Genomic DNA, 21136 nt, shown 5'->3' with positions numbered 1-21136 from the left:
AATAGTCTCGTAGAGGTGTACCAATCTGAGGGGACAATAATTTATAAAATTCGGCTGTAAAGCCATCTGGGCCTGGCGCAGAATAGTTGCGCTGGTGCTGAATAGCCTTTTGTAATTCTCTAAGGGTAATGGGCATATTGAGGGACTTGACTTCTCGATCCGTCAGGGTCAGCAGACCTGAATCCGTGATGTAGTCTTGGATAAGCGGATCCGAGCCCAAGTCTCTATTACTATACATATCCTGAAAGTGTTCCATTAAAATCCCAGCTATCTGATCAGTTTTATGTTGTAGCCTACCCAATCCATCTTTCAAACCCATAATAAGGCGCAGTCCTCTAGCCCTTTTAGTCAAAGTCGCAAGCAATTTTCCATATTTATGATATTTAAATTCTGATAAAACAGCATTTTGACTGTCCGTTCATGTATATAAGAATTAAAAGCGGTGTCTATGGATACCCAATTTTCCTTCGTGGCAGGGGACGGATGAAGAATATAATGTCGTTTGGCAGCTGCCAAATCGCGTTCTAAACGAAGAATGCCCTTGGATAACTGTCGATTACGTGAGATGACATAAGCTATGCAGTCCCCACGTAATACTACTTTCGCTGTGTTCCAGAACAATTCTGGGTCAGGACGATGTTGGCCATTGAATTCTAAAAACTCCTCCCATTTGTTAAGTAAGTAAGTGTGAAAGTGTTCGTCCTAAAATAAGTAACTAGGGAAACGCCAACGTACGGGGCCACGTATCCCAAAACCCACGTTAACATCTATTCAGATCAATGCGTGATCTGATATCATGGAGGGACCGATGACCGCAAAGTCAATAGAAAGGAAAGAATGTCTGGAGGTAAGTATGTAATCAATACGGGACTGTGTCCCATGAGCGCGCAATCTATGTGTGTAGTCACATTCAGTACCATGAAGTGTATGCCATGTGTCCACCAGATCCAAGGTCGCACAAAGATATGAAATGCCACGTGTACCCACTCCCCCCCTCCTGGAATTCCAGGATTAGAGCGGTCAAGATCCTGGTCAAGAACCTGGTTAAGATCCCCCCGCTAAATATATCGGGCGGTCCATCCGCTCCAATAGCAAGGCAATCAGGCGTACAAAAAAGGAGTGATCATATGTATTAGGGGCATAGACATTCAATAGGTAAAACGAGGAAGTGCCCACTGTGAGAGAGAGTAACAGATAACGACCCTGTGGGTCACTGTCGACAAGTGTTGCTGTGTAAGGAAGTGTTTTGTTAATCAATATCGTCACTCCCGCTTTCTTTTGCGGTGAGGAGGCCGCAAAGACAGCTCCCACCCAATTTTGAATGTTCTAAATCAGTCAATTGGGTTTCATGGAGACAGGCTATGTCCACTTTATGATTCTTTAACTGATTCAAGATTTTTGTTCGTTTAATAAGTGACGTAATTCCTGAAACATTCCAGGACATAACGCGCATAGTTGTGGTTAACGACATAGACTGTTGAGAAAGTATAATAACCGCTTGCACGGCTGTATAGGAAAACTATCATCTCGGGTTCCAAGCCTAACCCCAGATGATCAGAATATAACCCCGGGGGCATGTGAAATCATAAAAATAAGGACCATAGTCTCTACCCCAGTCACCAGGTCCCCCCCATAACACAGAATCAGAGCACCATTCTTCCCACTCCCTCCTGCCCATATATAACAATGATCCCTCTCTTTCAAAATCTTCATATTCATTTGTCAATAACATGCTCATATGGAATAATACAATGAAACATCCCCTCCCCTCCTCTACCCCCCTCATCCCAACATACCTCCCCACCACCCCCCATTCCCCACAAAAATCTGATGGTGGAGGCGGAGCATTGCAATAATCATCCGTGGGCGGGCCTTCCAATTTTGTTCCCTGCCCAAGCGGTTCAAGGCGTAAGGGGCCCTCCCAGCTCGGGGACCCTCTCACCCACCCCCACCTGGCTATATAGAAGAACGGCAGGAGGGATGCCTCAGGGCTCACCTCTTCAAAATGACAACCTTACCCCTGTCTGATGCATTCAAGGATGCACTGGGATCAGCCTAAATACTGGGGAGCTAAGGAGCAGACCCTTGAGCTGGGGTGTATTGCCTGGCCCAGTTTACTGGAACACCAGGCTTTCAGAGGTTTTTGGGGCTCGACGGGAGGGGATTTGGAGGGCTCGACTGTGGCAGTGGCGGTTGGAGGGGGGATCGGAGGGCACAGCAAGCTCAGTGGGAGGAGGGTTCATAGGATATTTAGGGCTATGCACAACAATTAACTTGTCATGAACAGAAAACATATTTTAATTATATATATATATATATACTAGTCTTATAGCCTGTTACATTAACGGGTGCTAGAATATATGTGTGTGTGTCTGTCTTTATTTCTTTCTTTCTCTCTCTCCTTAGCCCCTTTCTTTCTTTCTGTCTTTCTTTTTCCTTGGCTGTCCACCACCACCCCTTGCCTGCTCCCCCTGTCCATTCTCCCTTCCTTTTACCTCCCCTGTGTCCACCACCACCCCTTCACTGCTCTCCTTATGCAGCAGCAGCCCTTCTTCATTTGTTTTACCTCCCCCCTGTCCAGCAGTACCTCTTTCCTTCTCCCCCTGTCCAACATTAGGCCTCCGTCCCTTCTTCTTCACCCCCCCTGTCCATCAGCACCTCTTTCCTTCTCCCCCTGTCCAGCAGTAGGCGTCCCTTCTTTTTTCTCCCCCCCCCTCCTCCTTCTTATCCCTATGATACACTTACCTTGCTCTGCCCCTGATCAGAGGTTTCCGACAGCCGCCCAGTTACACCCATTGGAAAAGTTCCCTCTGCCGCATCCCGCGCCCCTCCTGACGTGACTCCCGCTGTCTTTCTTTCTGTCTGTCTCTGTCCCTGGCCCCCTTTGTCTTTCTGTGTATCTCCCTGCCCCTGTGTCTTTCTTCTTTTCTTTCTGTCTCCCTTCCTCCCAATGTCTGTCTGTCCAAAGCAGCATTCCCTCCCCCCACACCAGTTCCCTGCAGCAGCATTAGCGTTTCCTCTACCCCCCTTTCCCTTCCCGCGGTACAGACTACAAACCTGGCGATTCCAACGTGTGTAGCAGTCTTCACACGCTGCTTCGGGTCCTTCTACTGGCCTGATTTACTCTGGCAAGTCACTGATGACATCATCAGAGACACGGCAGAGCAAATCAGGGCAGTAGAAGGGTCCGAAGCAGCATGTGAAGACTGCTGCACACGCTGCTTAAATCGCCAAGGTAGTCGGATCCGCGGGAAGGGAAGGGGGGGGGCGGCTAAGGACTTGGGTCCCGAGCCAGGGGGGAAAGTTGCTGGGCTCCTCGGTGGGGGCGCTGAGCGGCCGTGATCCCTCTTCTCCGAGACACCCCCCCCCCGCCCGCCCACTCGCCCGCTGGAGGAACGGAGATCGGCGGCTGGCTGCGGTCCCGGCTTGTGGAGGCATCGGCGGATGGTGACGTAAGCGCACATGCACACTCCTACCTAAGGTACCCTACATCTCACGGAAAACGGACACACGCAGATGGGAGTGCGCATGCGCGGTCTAGCATTTTATTATATTAGATATGGTGACAAATCAAATGCACGCAAGACAAAAGCGCGCAGACAATTGCACGAAGACAACTGAGTGCAAGACAATTGAGTGCAAAAGTCCTGCGCACTATTGTCTTGCGCTATAAAGTCCTGCGCGTTATTGTCTGGCGCTACAAAGACTTGCATGCATCTGACCACCGAGTTTGACTATGAACCATATATATATAAATGTGGGATACATGGACAATAGCTGTAGTAGTGGTCGGTTCCCAGGAAATTCTGACCCTTTAGTGACAGATGCTTAAAACCAACAGCGTGCATATAATTTGCATAACATTTGTCACTGAAACACTGGCCTGATTTTTGAACCTCTGCTCCTTAATGTCTGGTAACCAGAGCTGAGACTGTGATGTCATAATGCTTCATTCCACCAATAAGAGCCAACCTCATCAGTGATGTCACAATAGCTCACTTTTATTACAGAGAGCAGGGATTTTGATTTCTGGAGGCTTCTCGTTTTTCTTTAAGGGGAGAAGTTATCAATTTGGGTTACCCACATTGATAACATCTCCACAAATCAGTGTATGAATATAAGAAATAGAACTTACTCTGGCAAAAAAGAAAGGAGAATTAACTGGAAAGGAAAAGAAACTGAAAAGCTCGTATATTTGAGCTCAGGTTCACCTAAATTAAGAACATTTCCAGAAGAAAATGATTTGGCCCTTTTAGCAAATGAAAATAATCCTTTGTTAAAAAAATATGATGACTCAGAGGCTTCACATATGGGAAAACCCGAATGAACGTGCTTTGTGAGTGCTTTTAAGCCACCCGGAATCGTGTGATGCATTGCAAACTCGATTACATATGTCTGCACTTTATTAAGTCTTTTCAGATACGCAGAATTGCTCTCCTGATGTCATCAGTATTTGAATGGAGGAAGCACGTATCTGAATATTCTCAGGCCATGAAATTAAGACCTTGATGTACTCCTGAAAAAGTGTGAGCTAAATGTAAATAAGATAAGGAAAAAAATCCCATTCACCTACACATTCTTATTTAAATTATTGAACCAAATATTCAGGTCTTTCCCCTCGCTAAGGTCACCTTTACTGATTTTCTGTATTAATATCCATTGGCACATGGTCATTGAAATTTTATTTATTTATTTATTTATTTTTTTCCCAATCACGAGCCAGTGATAGTGTTCCGTGCTTCAGAAAATCATAGTTCATTTGGGCCGTTGCCCTGATCTCCATGCTTGTTGGGCTGCAAAAACCCGAGGGACTTGGGTGTGATTGTGTGTGATGATTTTAAGGTGGCCAACAGGTTGAAAAGGTGACAGCGAAAGCTAGAAGGATGCTAGGTTGCATAGGGAGTGGTATGGCTAGTAGGAAAAAGGAGGTATTAATGCCCCTGTATAAGACTTTGGTGAGACCTCATTTAGAATATTGTATATAATTCTGGAGGCCACACCTTCAAATAGATAAAGAAAGGATGGAGTCTGTCCAGAGGAAGGCTACTAAAATGGTGTGTGGTCTTTGTGATAAGGCGTATGGGGACAGACTTAAAGAGCTCAATCTGTATACTTTGGAGGAAAGGCGGGAGAGGGGAGATATGATAGAGACATTTAAATATCTACGTAATGTAAATGAGTCTAGTTTCTTTAATTTGAAAGGAAGCTCTGGAATGAGAGGGCATAGGATGAAGTTAAGAGGTGAGAGGCTCCGGAGTAATCTAAGAAAATACTTTTTTACTGAAAGGGTGGTAGATGCATGGAACAGTCTCCCAGCAGAGGTGGTGGAGACAGAGACTGTGTCTGAATTCAAAAGGACCTGGGATAGGCACGTGGGATCTCTTGGAGAGAGAAAGAGATAATGGTTACTGTGGATGGGCAGACTGGATGGGCCATTTGGCCTTTATCTGTCATCATGTTTCTATGTTTATATAAATATAAGGGTAGTAGAACATTGGAAAAAAGAATGATTGCTACTATTTAAGATAAGTTTTTCAAAGTTTTCACATTCTTTACTGAAACTTTCATATTTGCACCAGGCTGTAGCCACTATAACCAGTTTTAGGCAGATTGGATCTCTGCTCATACATAATAATGAACAAGACAAAAAATAAATTTAGAAAAATAATTTTTTGAACTGAATGAAAGTATATTTATGTACAGAGTTTTTTTCAAACCAGTGGCTTAGGGTACTTGTATAGTCCCAGCTGCCTGTTTGTTTTTCTCCGTTTTTGTATTTATCATTTTTTGTCTGTTTTTTGCCTTTTGATTTGATATGAATGAAGTCCTTCTGCTAAACTAACTATACAGTACGTCTTTTTGACACATATTTTCTTGATCTATGTTTCTTTAACCATAAAGCTCTATGACATTACAATGCAGGTGTAAAAAGCCTTAGCCTATAGGAAGAGGAGATGCAAATGTTAAGAGCCTTAGCCAATAGGGAGAGGAGGAGAGAGTGGATGCTGCGGATGGGCCATTTGGCCTTTATCTGTCATCAGGTTTCTATGACCTCACAATGCAGGTGTAAAAAGCCTTAGCCTATAGGAAGAGGAGATGCAAATGTTAAGAGCCTTAGCCAATAGGGAGAGGAGGAGAGAGTGGATGCTGTGGATGGGCCATTTGGCCTTTATTTGCCATCATGTTTCTATCTAATATAATAAAACGCTAGGCCGCGCATGCGCAGTTCCATCCCGTGGGTCCGTTTTCCGTGAGATGTACAGCATCTCAGATAGGAGTGCGCCAGAAACACTCTCTCTCTCCTCCCCCGAGACGGATGTCGGACACGGCGGCTGTCGGCTCGTGCTGTTTTTTGATCTGCCCTGCTCCTTGCCTGAAGTCCTCTCTCCTCCCCCGAGGCTGATGTCGGACGCGGCGGCTGTCTCCCCCGAGGCAGATGATCTTATGGGAATCAAAGTTCTTCGCTCTGCCCTGCTCCTTGCCTTACTATATTTTTAAGTTGAAAGACCAGGCAGTGGCTCCTCTCAGGATCCCCACCTGCGTCGGAAGTCCAATGCAGTTGGGGATCTTGAGAGGAGCTGCTGCCGCCGTGTCTTTCAACTTAAAAATATACTAAGGCAAGGAGCAGGGCAGAACGATCTTCAAAATGGCGACAAATCGATCTCCGTTCCTCCGGGGGGGGGGGGGTCTGGGAGGAGAGGGATCGCGGCCACTCGGCGCCCCCACCGAGGAGCCCAGCAACTTTCCGCTGTCCGGGACCTGACTCATTTGCCGCCCCCCCCTCTTCCCTTACCGCGGGCCCGACTGGCGATTTAAGCAGCGTGTCAGCACTCTTCACACGCTGCTTCGGGCCCTTCTACTGCACTGATTTACTCTGGCACGTCCGGAGCAAATCAGGGCAGTAGAAGGGCCCGAAGCAGCGTGTGAAGAGTGCTGACACACTGCTTGAATCGCCATGTGTAGTCGGGCCCGCGGGAAGGGAAGGGAAGGGGCAAAGGACTCGGGCCCGCGTTTGTAGTCGCGACTGTGGGAAGGGAAAGTGGGTAGAGGAAACGCTAATGCAGGCACAGGGAACTGGTGTGGGGGGAGGGAAATGGAAGGGGGAGGGAATGCTACTTTGGACAGACAGACAGAGGGAGGAAGGAAGACAGAAAGACAAGAAGAAAGACACAGGGGCAGGTGCACAGGGAACTGGTGTGGGGGGAGGGAATGCTGCTTTGGACAGACAGACAGAGGGAGGAAGGGACACAGAAAGACAAGAAGAAAGACACAGGGGCAGGTGCACAGGGAACTGATGTGGGGGGAGGAAATGCTGCTTTGGACATACAGACGGAGGAAGGGACACAGAAAGACACAGGGGCAGATGCGGGACAGTGGGAGTCGCGTCAGGAGGAGTGCGGGATGCCGCAGAGGGAACTTTTCCAATGGGTGCAACTGGGCGGCTGTCGGGAGCCTCTGATCACAGGCAGAGCAAGGTAAGTATCATAGGGATAAGAAGGAGGAGGGGGGGAGAAAAAGGAAGGGATGCCTACTGCTGGACAGGGGGAGAAGGAAAGAGGTGCTGATGGACCGGGGGGGGTGAAGAAAAAGGAACGGAGGCCTAATGTTGGACAGGGGGAGAAGGAAGGTGCTGCTGGACAGGGGGGAGGTAAAACAAAGGGAGAAGGGCTGCTGCTGCATAAGGAGACCTGTGAAGGGGTGGTGGTGGACACAGGGGAGGTAAAAGGAAGGGAGAATGGACAGGGGGAGCAGGCAAGGGGTGGTGATGGACAGCCAAGGAAAAAGAAAGAAAGAAAGCGGCTAAGAAGAGAGAGAGAGAGAAAGAAATAAAGAGAGACACACACACATATATTCTAGCACCCTTTAATGTAACGGGCTATAAGACTAGTGTTTCTATAATATACCCGGGCATCAAAAATCAAGCATGGCCATGGGAGAGCTGCAGACATTCTCAAAAGATGTGTGCAATGTCATAGAATTCTTGAAATCTAGGCCCAAATTATGCACCAGGATTCAGCTGGTCTAGGGAGTCCCCACTAGGTGCAGTTCTATAAAAGGGACTTATCCTGGAGCACTGATTTTTCCTGGCTCCGTTTATGGAATCTGGCCCATTTTGTAGGCAGTAAGGGCCGGATTCTGTAAACGGTGCCGTTATCGACAGCTGCCTAATAAACGGCCCCCGATCGTGTGTTGATCATGCAACGGTGCTGTATACAGAACTGCGACTTTGTCAAAGGCCAGGGTTTCATAGGCTTTCCTTTGATGAGAATCGTATCTATGGAGGCCCTTTAGAACGCCTAAGGTCATTTCCATGCCTACCTCTACCTTTGGCGTTCTAAAGCGCCTCCTTAGACGCAATGAAGGTGCCATTTTTCTTTTAAACAATATTTTAATCATTTTTAAATAGCTTTTACCACTTAAGTGAGGCGCTGTTTATAGAATATAGTCCTAAGTGCTCAATTAGCATACATTAATATAGATGTGCTAATTGGTTAGCGCAGGAACACCCACTCTCCACCCATGACACGCCCCCCTCAAAAACAAGAGTGAAAAAGTTTAGCATGTAGTTAGCACACATACATTTTAGAGTTACCACAGGAGACTTAAGTGGGTCCGTTTTTAGCTGTTTGGCACATAATAGCTCCTAACGCAGCTGAGTAAAAAGGCCCCTTAGGTGAAAATAAACCCTTGAACCTGTTACAAAAAAAGCCCGGTTGTAATTAGAAGTAAGGAAATATACAGTAAGTGTTAGAAAGCTGTTAGGGAATTCTAAAATGTATGCCCAAGTCTAATAAAATACACATTTTGGATTGTTATCAGCACCTTGTCAGCACTACTGGACGTTAATGAAGAACAAGCTCTTCACAAACGGCCCATCTGGTTTTTTGATCTGTCTCCTAAACTCCCGTCTCGATGCCTTAACTTGTGCATTGAAACGTGTCAGTTCTTGGTGCTGAGATGTATTCCCTAGGAAGACTTGGCCTAAAGAGGCTTCGAGTTATGCACAACAATGAACTTAGGAATATGCTTTATTTCTCTAATAAATCTTTAGAATTAAAAGCCCCAATGTTCTCCTTCCCAGCAGCCTGGAATCAATCATGACCTATTTTCTCTTTATTTGTTAAATGTACCTTCCAATTGAATTACTGTCTTTTCAAACCAAGTGTTATAACTAGTGTTTAACTCTTATTCAAGGTACATTAGCTTTAAACCAGATGTGTGTGATGGAGCCAGATGGGGAAATTTGCTGGGAGGACATGATATGAACAGGCTATTCCAATCTTAAGGGATCTTCATCTTGCCATGTGTTTAGGATAAATATGTCGAAATCAGACCTATCATATGCAAATCAAATCCAACATGTGCAAATCTGTATCTTGGATGTGTAAACTGAGTATACAGTTGTATTTACTCATTTTTATAGCCTGTCCTCCCCAGGAGCCCAGAACGGGTTACAAGTGTACATACACAAAGTTTTCAGGAACAGAGATACATACACTACAGAGTCAATAACATGCTACAGGATCAAAGACACAAAGCTAGAGAATCAGTAACTTACAACTCATAGAGAACGTGACTAAGAACACACACTTTGAAGAATCTAAGAAAATAAATCATAGTCACGAATGGGTATCAACATTTCTTCAGTGAACGGTAGAAGAACTGGTTGGCAGGCTCAGGTACGTCGATGCAAGGTCTGTTAAAGTTTGAGACCAGAATTGATCCGGTCCATGAGAAGAAGCGTCTTTACTGCTTTCTAGAAGGACAGTAGGTTATCAATTGCCCTAATGGCTATAGGAATATGATCGCTTTCGGGCTGTCTCCCGGTGGAGGCTGTTTGCTGGAGGGTTGGAAAGTGGGAGTTTCTTCACTGCATAGCCAGGTGTCACGTCGTGGAAGCGTGTAACCAGACATGAGCAACTCCAGTCCTCGAAGGCCGTAATCCAATCAGGTTTTCAGGATTTCCCCAATGAATATGCAGGAGATCTATTTGCATGCACTGCATATTCATTGGGGAAATCCTGAAAACCCGCTTGGATTCCGGCCTTTGAGGACCGGAGTTGCCAATGTCTGGTTTAAACGCTAATACTAGTTGTTTGAAGATATTACAGCGTTGTATTGGAAGCCAGTGGACCTGGATCAGTCCTGGAGAGATATGGTCGAAAGGGCCAAGGTTTTTTAGGAGTCAAACTGCAGCATTTTGGACCTTTGGTAGACGGTTCTGCTCTATGGCCAGTAGACCGGTGTAAAAACCATTGCAATAGTCCAGGTGGGATAGAACAGACACACTTATAAATATGAGTGCTGGGAAAGCTTACATTTGTTTTCATATGTGCAATCTTATATCCTGCCGAATCCTCACAAATCGGATTTCTAGGTGGGTTACAGTACAAGCAGCAGATCATACATGCTACATAGAGTTATACATGTTACATAAAAGTATACCTGTAATGTAAGATAAGGCATTCTATCAAGTAAACATTTATTACAACGTCCAAGTCTCCTTAGGCCCCTAACAGGGACTTCTTGAAGAGCCATGTTTTCAGACTTTTGCAGATTGCACAAATTTCAGTTTGGTATATAAAAAGATTAGCTTTGAGGCTTTTTGTATTTTATGTCTTTCCAAGTTGGGAATGACAGGATCAAGTGGTCAGAGCAGATCTACCTAATAGTCCAGTACATCTGGGGAAGTTATTAGGGGCTGAGCAGCAAAGTCTGAATTCTGTTCACTTTTCTATCAGTAACCAGTGTAGTAGCTCTATAAGCAGCGGTGTGACATGGTCAAATCTTGATTTGGAACATGTATATGAGTTTTTTAATTTGTTTCACAGAAATTCCTGAAGGTAGTAACTGTAAAGTCAACTGAATTAGGACCCTGTAGTGTTGTGTAGTGGTGGGTAATTTCATTTTGCATTTTTGAAGATATAGAATGGATGCCCTATCAATGGTGTGGATAGACTTCTGAACTGAAAGACCAAACAAAGAAAACAAAATATAGCTTCATCAGCTTTTACCAGTTAACAAAATGAAGCTCTCTAACAAATTGACAAGAACCCAGTTATAGTTGAGATCTCCTCACAGTTCATGTTGGCTCTGGTTTTATTTACTTAGGTATAAAACAAAGTCATAGAATTTACTGTTCTGTTCCCAGAGGTTTTCTGGTATATTTTTTCTCAACATACCAGAATCCAGGAAAGAGACCAATAGCTTAAAAAAGCCCAACTACAGAGCACATCAGCCAAGCATTTAGCAAACCAGCTGTTAGAACAGCAGCAGAAGGTATCAAGAGTCTTCCCTAGTTGAGGTGTTGCTCTCACCTTAACACCAAACTTAGCCTTGCAAATGTGACTAAAATAAATGTTTGTTTAGTTTTGCACCATTGGATCTCATTCTATCTAGAGACAGAGGAACTTCCTACTTGGATGACTGGTTTTCCTTTTAGAAAATAAATTGCAAAACAATTTTTTAAAATTCCAGAAAAACCAATGTTTATATGTAGGCAGCAAAAGGTAGTGGAGTTGTCCCAAAAGTATTTACAGACATAGAAACATAGAAATTGACGGCAGAAAAGGGCCATAGCCCATCGAGTCTGCCCATACCAATGACCCACTCCCCGACTTTTACTCCCCTATAGATCCCACGTGAATATCCCTTTTCTCTTAAAATCTGACACGCTGTTGGCCTCAATCACCTGCTGAGGCAGCTCGTTCCAATGATCGACCACCCTTTCGGTGAAGAAGTACTTTCTAGCATCACCTTGAAATTTCCCTCCCCTGATTTTCAGCAAGTGTCCTCTGGTTACCGAGGGCCCTGTAAGACTGAAGCTAGTTTTTCCAGTAGGCTAATAAGTAATATGCAGAATCACGAAAGTGGCTAAATTCCTTGCTATTTATTCCCAGGGATAAGCAATTGCTTTTGCTAGGTTTTCCTAAATAAGTCTCTAATGGCTTTTTCTCCAGGAACTTGCGCAAACCTGTATTAAATTCAGTTATGCTAGCTGTTCTTACTACATTTTCTGGCAACAAGTTCCAGAGCTTGACTATGCATTGAGTTGAAAGATTTTTTTCCTATTTGTTTTAAATGTAATACTCTATCTTTGGAAGAGTAAACAACAATAAGCATTCCCCCCATGCCATGTCACTCAGGATTTTATCTATTACATTACATTAGCGACTTTTATTCCGCCTTAACCTTGCAGTTTTAGGAGGATTATAAAAGAGATGAACTTGACATTTCCAGGAGAATTACAGGATTAAGTGCTAATTACAAGACTGTGTCTAGGACTGAAATGAAGGATGTTTTGGACTGGCATTAATTAGTTAGTCTTGACAAAGTTTCTGAATAGCAACTTGATGAAAGAGATCGGTTTTGTGTTAGTCCGGTAAGGTCCTCCAGTGTCGTCCCCATGGTTGTTTTCAACATGTCCAGCCATCTGGTTGTAGGTCGCCCTCTTCGCCTCATTCCGTCGATCTTTCTCCAATGATCTTTCTCTTCTGACAGTGTGACCAAAATAAGACAGTCGTAACGTCATCATTTGGCTTCGAGTGACATAGCCAGTTTGATCTCTTCCAGAATCGATTTGTTCTTCTGACGGTCCACGGCACACATAAAATTCTTCTCCAGCACCAAAGCTCCAAAGAGTCAATCTTCTTTCTGTCTTGTTTGCATAGTGTCTAGTTTTCGCATCCGTAATTGACCACTGAGAAAATGATCTTCGTTTGGAGTGTTATTTCCTTGCCTTTGAATACTTTGTTGAGAGCCATCATTGAAGAGTGACCCAGTGCTATTCTGTGGAGTATTTCTTCCCTGCTAGTTTCTTCTTTCTGTACAAAAGAGCCCAGGAGACTGAAATCCTTTACGATTTTATTCTTTCGCCTTCAAGCTCACAATCTTCATCATTTTCTGTGTTCATGATCTTCGACTTATTTATGTTGAGTTCTAATCTCATGTTATGACTTTCAGCTTTGATTCTTCTCAGTAGATAAAGCATTGTATCATCTGCATAGTACAGATTGTTTATATTTCGGCCCAAAACTTTGAAACCAATGCTCTCTTCTTCCAAATTTGCTTTTCTGAAGATGGCTTTGCCATAAAGGTTGACAAGGTAAGGTGACAAGACACATCCTTGCCTGACGCCACATTTTATTGGAAACCGATCAGTGTTGCCATATTCTGTTCTCACTGCAGCTTCTTGATTTTCTTAGAGGCTCTTTATCAGCTTAGTTATGTGTTTGGTTATTCCCATTTGTGCTAGAGTTCCCCATAGTTTAATCGTGATCCATACAGTCAAAAGCTTTCCTGTGGTCGATGAAGCAGAAGGGTTAGGTATACATTTATATTGTGAAATACTGTTTTTGATAACCTTTTTGCACAATAAATATAAATGTATATTCTTATTTTTAAGTTTAGTGAATTTATAAATGTTAAATGTTGAATATGCAATAGAAGTGCATTCCATATTTATTTTTAATTTACTGTATCAGGTTGATTTCTAACTATGAAATACTAAATCGTGAGATACTGGGGGCCTGTTTTACAAAGCCGCAAAGCAACAGTCCCGAAGCGCTTTAAATCTCTATGGGTTTCGGGGCCGTTACCGCACTGCAGCCGCTTGCGCGGCTTTGTTAAACAGATCCTGGGTTTTGGTAGCCTCAAAAGAAGGCCATGGTGGCATATAGAGGAATAAGTGAGACCAAAGGTCCATAAGGTCTGTGAGTTTTATTGGATAGCTGACCCACAGTGTCTTGGGCAAAATTTGTGGAAATGTCAAAAGCAAGGAAGAGAAAAATGACCAAAAGAAAATTCTTTGTCTCTGCTTGCAGATTAGTTTTTTTTTCATTACAAGGCTGTGTGCAAGCAATGAACTTTTGAGCAAAACCCACCTCATCATCTGACTCCTCAGGATATTAGCATTCTGACTGTTACTCCAAAACCACTGTATTCTTAATATATGTTCAACCGACTCGGTACTTGGGCCGATCCTTTTTAATATTTATATCAATGACCTGGAGGAAGGAACATCCAGTGAGATCATCAAGTTTGCAGACGATACAAAACTATGCCGGGCAATCAGATCGCAGGAGGATCGAGAGAAACTCCAGAGCGACTTGTGTCGGTTAGAAACATGGGCGGAGAAATGGCAGATGAAGTTCAATGTGGAGAAATGCAAGGTAATGCATTTAGGCAATAAAAATAAGGAATACGAGTATACAATGTCAGGTGCAACTCTGGGGAAGAGTGAACAAGAAAAGGACCTGGGTGTACTGATAGATAGGACCCTGAAGCCGTCGGCACAATGCGCGGCAGCGGCAAAGAAGGCAAATAGAATGTTGGGCATGATAAAGAAAGGAATCTCGAGTAGATCAGAGAAAGTTATAATGCCGCTTTATAGGGCAATGGTCAGACCACACTTGGAATACTGTGTCCAACATTGGTCCCCCTACCTAAAGAAGGATATAAAGCTGCTGGAGAGGGTGCAGAGACGAGCAACAAAACTGGTGAAGGGTATGGAGAAACTGGAATACGAGGACAGACTTATAACACTAGGATTGTTCTCCCTTGAGAAAAGGAGACTGCGTGGGGATATGATCGAGACCTTCAAAATACTGAAAGGAATCGACAAAATAGAGCAGAGAAGATTATTTACATTGTCCAATTTGACACGGACTAGAGGACATGTAATGAAGCTGAGGGGGGACAGGTTCAGGACTAATGTCAGGAAGTTCTGCTTTACTCAGAGAGTGGTTGACACCTGGAATGCTCTCCCAGAGGAGATTATGACAGAATCGACCATCCTAGGCTTCAAGAGCAAACTAGATGCATATCTCCTTAAGAGAGGCATATAAGGATTTGATGGACTATAAATTACGCCAGGTGTACACCTGGCAGGGCCTCCGCGTGTGCGGATCGCCGGACTTGATGGACCGAAGGTCTGATCCGGAGAAGGCAGTTCTTATGTTCTTATGTTCTTATGACTCTCTCCTTGTGCATGCTTCAGGCTCCAGGGGGCAGATTCTGTAAACTGTTATGTTGCAAGCGGTGCTGCTGCTCGGCCAAAGCTTCCCTCTGATGCGAACCGCCTAGGCGGAAACAGGAAGCTGTGTCAGAGGGGAAGCTTTTGGCTTGCAACATAATGGTTGCCGCCGATGCCAGGGGTGGGGGGGGGGTGCATTGTAAAGTGATTTGTTACTTCTCTTTTTTCAAATTTACATCTGCTATCTTTCTATCATTTTGTTCAGTATTGGGGGATATGCACCAAGTTTCTTCACCCCTAAACTGTACCATTCCTTCCTGAATGTTCAGCACTGCTCCGATGGTCATAGAATTCCTGTGATCGTCAGAACAGCGCAGAACATTCAGCCTGCCAGCCAGCGCTAAAAACCTCTTCTTTGTTTTTGTAAAAAAATAAAAAATGGGGGGGTTAGTTTGCGATTACTTATTCCATATTGGGTGAGGGTGGTTCTGTGTGTATGAAAGACATGGTTTCCTGTTAGCCTTATTTTGCAAAATGCATCAGGCATGGTTCCTGGGAGCACCTTGAATATACCTGATTTGAATCTTGATCTTCTTTTGTTCCACCTTGGATTCTTTGGCGGCTGCTTGCCTTGCTGTTTTGTTACAAATTAACATACATGCAGTGGAAGTTACAGATTTGGTTGTTTAAACATACATATGAGTTAACGTTGGACGACATAGAGTGAGGCAGTTGAAAGGAGTTGCAAATTTAGTTATTAATATAGACTTATGTTTCAGATATACATATGGAAAGGGTTCAGAGTTAAAGTCCTGGGCAAGTAGATGGGAAGTAGGTTTGTTCACAGATGTTTGGAGCTTGCATAGAACTAAAATTGTACACTGGCACTGGTATGGTAATCTTTGTTGCTTGTTTTGAATTTTATAATAAAAGACAAAAAGAAATACAAGTGGAAATAAAGAAGAAAATAGGTAAATAAATGGGGGCGGGGTGTAGGTGAGGCATAGGTGGGGCTAGGAGCCCTTGAATAATTAATCCTGCCCTGGCTATAGAGGACTCCAGTTTGATATTAAGGTCAAAACATTTTTAATAATGTATTACTTAAGCAAAGCCCATCATTACATTACATTACATTAGTGACTTCTATTCCGCAGTTCTAGGCGGATTACAAAAGAAGCTAATTGGACATTTCCAGGAGATTTACAATTTAGGGAGCTGCTTACATGGTTGAGACTTTGAAGAGAGGGAGAGACTATGAGGGGGAATTTAGAGGGGAGGGGAAGAGTTAAGAGAGCTGGATAAATAGCAGGATTTTGATTTCTTTTCGAAATGATTTGAAGTCGCTCGTTGTTGTCAGTTGTTGGGCAGGGTGCCGCTGCGAGATTCCAGATGTGTCGCAAGATGCCAGCAGACTGCTACGAAATCCAGCAACACTAGTATTGAGGCAGATCATCAAGAAGGGACCCAAGAACTGTCCCTGGAAATTAGACCTCAGAGGTTAGAGTTGCATAGTATAAAAGCCACATTTTCTTTGATCATTTCTGCTTAGCTCTCTCTGCATGTTCTTAAACTGAAGCCTCAAACAAAATCTTTGATACGCCAGATGCTTTGGATTATTTCTATTTAACATATGTGAGAAATATTTCATTTTAAGCCTCAGTGTTTTCTGAGTTCATAGAAATGAGTGAAGTGTGCATATTAGATCCGCTCTAAGGTAGTACTGAGTACGAATTAAAACTGAAAGGCACTGATGGGCTAAAGAATACTTATTTAAGACCCCCTTTGATCACTTTCTAAACTTCCCCTAGATCTGTGTCCCTGTCCAGGCCTGTCACAAGACCTACCAGCATCTTAGGCAGTCTGAGAGAGCAGGACCAGGGCCAAGTGACTTGACTGACGAGCACAGGTCCCACTTGGATGATCCAACACCCTCCCCAAAAATGCATTGATTTGCCAGGTGCCAAGAGACTATATGGCTTGCCTGGATTTACCTTCAGAATGGAAAGAATGAAAAAGTTTTCAGGTATTTAATTGCAGCTTTTAAGGCTCCATTCTTCCAACTCGTTTTGTTGTGTTGTGTCTGCAAATTAAACCCAGCTCCTAGATATTTATTCCTTTTATTTCTATAAAGAAATTTCTGTCCCTAAGCAGGTAGCGAAAAAACATTTGACAGAATCATAATACTTAACATACATGATGTAAGTGAAGTTAAACATAACCACACAATTTCACACACAATAAATAGACAATCAGGTAAAAGGATCTGCAAACAATACTTCTCAAATTCCTTTCTGAAACTTTAAATAATCTGTTTCTAATCGTAAAGTACTTGGTAATGTGTTGCACCTGTGCCAGGAATTTCCCTACCTCAAGACCTAGCTTTTTTTGTTTTTTATTGAATATAATCAAATATCATACAGAAATAAAGGAAATACATTATTAACATCAAAAACAGATTCATTCTGAAGAAAATAAAAGATAAGACTCGATTGCTTGACCTCATCTTGCTGAAGCCTTTTACAAAATCATAGCACAGTTTTTAGCTCCGGTTTAGTAAAAGGGGGGATAATCATCAGTGCATATTTATGACTTCAACTAAGCAGAAGATGCAGACTTTACTGATTCCTGACTTTGAATTAAACTTTCTAAATTACATCAGCAAATATCCTCCATCTGCTTCATTCTCCTGGTCATTTCTCCTTACTCACAGATAAAACCCACTTTTCCATAGGCATCTTCTATACATTTAGAAAATGACCTACCATATGATGAGCATTAATGAAATGGAAAGCCAAAACCTTAAAGCAAGGCATAGAGTCTTATTTAGCTCCTAGAGCGAGGAGCAGAGCAGATGTTTTTATTAGTAGTATTATAAACCTCCAAATTCTGGGCTTAGTTGGACCATTTGGATTCTAGTAGAGAAATAGGTGCGAAGGAGTTGTGGACCTGGAAAGCCTCAGGGAATCAGGACCTAAGAAGGATCATTTTCAAGGGTTGCATGGATGTTTATAGTTGTACATTAGAACCTAGATTCAGATGGTTACTGATGGAATGTTCAAAAAGTATCAGACCTTTATTCATAAAAAATACTCATATTCAGATACTAATAATAATAATAATAATAACAACAGTTTATATACCGCAGGACCGTGAAGTTCTATGCGGTTTACAATAAATTAGAAAGATTTTACAAATTGAATGGAACATTCATAGTTAGAGATTAGTGGTTAACAGTTTACAAGATCAGATTTGGGGGTGGGATTGTGATGGGGTCTATTGTTCAGATTCGTTACCTAGGTATTTCAAGAATAGGTATGTTTTTAGGTGTTTCCTAAATTCACCATAGTTGTTTGTGTGTGAAATTAGTTTTTCCAGGTCTTTGCCCCATAAGGCTGCTTGATACGATAGAAGTTGTTGATGATGTCTCTTAAATTTGCATCCTCTAGCCGGTGGGGAAACGAACTTCAGGTGTGTTCTTCTCTTATGTCTATTGGTTGAAAAGGAGAAGAGGTCAGTTATATATTTAGGGGCTAGACCAGATAGTACCTTGAAGCAGAGACATCCCAGCTTGAACTTCGCACGTGCCTCCATTGGCAGCCAGTGCAGGAGTCGGTAGGAAGGGGTTATGTGATCGGACTTCTTCAACCTGAAGATCAACCTGACTGCTGCATTTTGTATCAGTTGTAGTCTCTGCATTTGCTTCCGGGAGATTGCCAGATGGGCAATGTTACAATAATCAAGGTGGTTTAGTATTAGGGATTGTACCAGAATTCTGAATGCTGAAGTGTCGAAGTATGCTCTAATGGACCTAAGTTTCCAGAGAGTAAAAAACCCCTTTCTGACTAGGGAGTCCACATTGTCTTTCATGGTTAGACCTTGGTCCAGTATTACCCCCAGGACCTTCATTGTAGGTTGAATAGGGTAGTTGAGATTGTTAATGCGTAGTGGTGTTGTAGTGACAGGTGGGTGTGGCGAGGCTATAAAGAATTTAGTTTTATCTGCATTAAGCTTCAGTCTGAATTCTGTGGTCCATTGTTCCATCAGGTTTAGTGCTTCTGTTGCCGTGGGGGTGATTTCGGAGGGAGAAGTATTGAACGGGATAATGATTGTAAAGTCATCCGCATAACTGAATAATTTTATACCCCGCTGGGCCAGCTGCACGCCTAGTGATGATATATAGACGTTGAAGAGTAGTGGGGATAATGGAGACCCCTGTGGAACGCCTGATGGGTTTCTCCATGTTTTAGAGAGGTTGCAGTTGAAACGTACTTGATAGGTGCGGGTCGTAAGGAATCCTCGGAACCAGTCAAATACCTCACCTCTGATGCCGATTGCGTCTAAACATTGTAACAATTTCTCATGATCCACCAAGTCGAAGGCCGAGCTCATGTCAAATTGCATGATTAAGGCATTATGGCCCTTGCTGAATAAGTCGCGTAAGTATTCTAGGGTCGCTGCAATCACCGTCTCGGTGCTAAACAGAGGTCTGAAGCCAGACTGGGTTTCATGTAGTAGAGAGAACTGATCAAGGTAGTCCATCAATTGGGTATGTACTAAACCTTCCATTATTTTTACGAAGAATGGAATGGATGCTACCAGTCTATAGTTGGTTACTGATGTTAGGGATTGTTTACGATTTTTTGGAATTGGGGTGATTATAATGTGACCGTTATTCGTTAGGAATTTTCCATTTTTGAACTTATTGGTCAGATAACTCCACAGTGTTAGTTTAAAGTCTAATGGGGCTGCTTTCATAATGTCAGGGGGACAGGGATCTAGAATGCATAGAGTTTTATGAAGTTATTCCATTCTAGATCCTGAAAGGAGTTCCAAAACATATCCACTGGTATTTCATTTTCATGTATGTTGGCTATTTGATGTGCATGTATATTGTTTGTTGGACAATTGTTCCTTAGGTTCATAATTTTTGAGTCAAAGTGTTGTGCTAGATCGTCTGCTGATGGAAGTTTTGTGTCGTGCATGGATTGATTGTGACGTGTGGTATCAAATAAATTTGTAACCAAGTTGAACAGTTCTTTAGTGTTGACTCCTTTTGAACTCATATTGGATGTATGAATTTTGGATGAGTAGAATGCTTTTCGTTTTTCTTTTATCAATTGTTTGTAGTGCTTTATGTTGGATCTCCAATTGTTCCGGTCTGATATTTCTCCTGTTTTATTCCAGATCCTCTCTAGTCGTCTTACTGATTGTTTCATTTTTAATAGTTCAGAGTCGAACCATTTATTATATTTATTTGAGCGGTTTGTTCTGTTTCGTTTAGGGGCAATTTTATCTAAGATGGATGTGCTTGTTTTCGTCCACTGTTCCCAGAAATCATCTTCTTCATCTATTTCCTCACGTGATTCGTAATGTGCCCAGTATTCCTCTGGGTTGATGTGGCCCCTTGTGAGATGTTCTTTTTTTATCTTTGGGTGAGTTTTTGCTTTTGGTTGATTCCAGATTAAGTTAAAGTAGTAGGTGAAATGATCGGACCAGATACTAATCTCCCTTGGGCTGCCACACACTTTTTCCAGCGGTTCTGCCACTGTCGGAAGCAGCACTGGAACGCCTTTTTTGAGATTGCTCGTAACTGGTCCATTGCATTCTCTTGACTAAAATCTGGTCCCTTTCAGGGGCATTTTCAGCTTGGGGAAAAGCCAGAAGTCAGACGGAGCCATGTCGGGAGAGTGGGGAGCCTGAGGAATCACAGGTGTGTTGTGTTTGGCCAGGAAACTCCGTATCAAATGTGAAGAATGGGCAGGTGCGCTATCGTGATGGAGCTGCCAATTGCCCGCTGCCCACAGCGTTAGGAAGGTGACGCAGAACCTCTTGGTAGTACCCCCTTGCATCACCAGGGTCCTCACTTGGTCAATGATCATCTCATTTCTAGTTTTAAGGGCCTACCAGAAAGTGTTTCACTCTCCACTGATGTGCGGTTCTACCACTCCTTTATCTGTGTGGTGTCCATTGCTTCGTCCACGAAGGCCTGTTGAATCTTGCAGATCATTTCCACTTGGGAATCGCCAAGCTTTACACAAAATTTAATGTAGTAGCGTTGTTCAACTTTTTCTGTCATTTTGTCAAAAATGAAAATCAGACGGTGCTCACTTACACTTCCTCACTCATTAGTGGTCTGCCGGCAACTGACAGCTTCTGTAGGCG

General features: G+C 43.2%; 1 protein-coding gene across 1 annotated transcript in view; it reads left to right on the top strand.

Annotated features, from left to right (window-relative positions):
* LMF1 (lipase maturation factor 1) overlaps positions 1 to 21136 on the top strand; it is a 376591-nt gene that overhangs the window by 324748 nt on the left and 30707 nt on the right. The window lies entirely within an intron of this gene.

Source organism: Geotrypetes seraphini, chromosome 11 (assembly GCF_902459505.1).
Source record: "Geotrypetes seraphini chromosome 11, aGeoSer1.1, whole genome shotgun sequence".
NCBI classification, from domain to species: Eukaryota; Metazoa; Chordata; class Amphibia; order Gymnophiona; family Dermophiidae; genus Geotrypetes; species Geotrypetes seraphini.
Note: the sequence above shows the minus strand (reverse complement) of the source record. Positions and strands in the feature narration are given on the sequence as shown.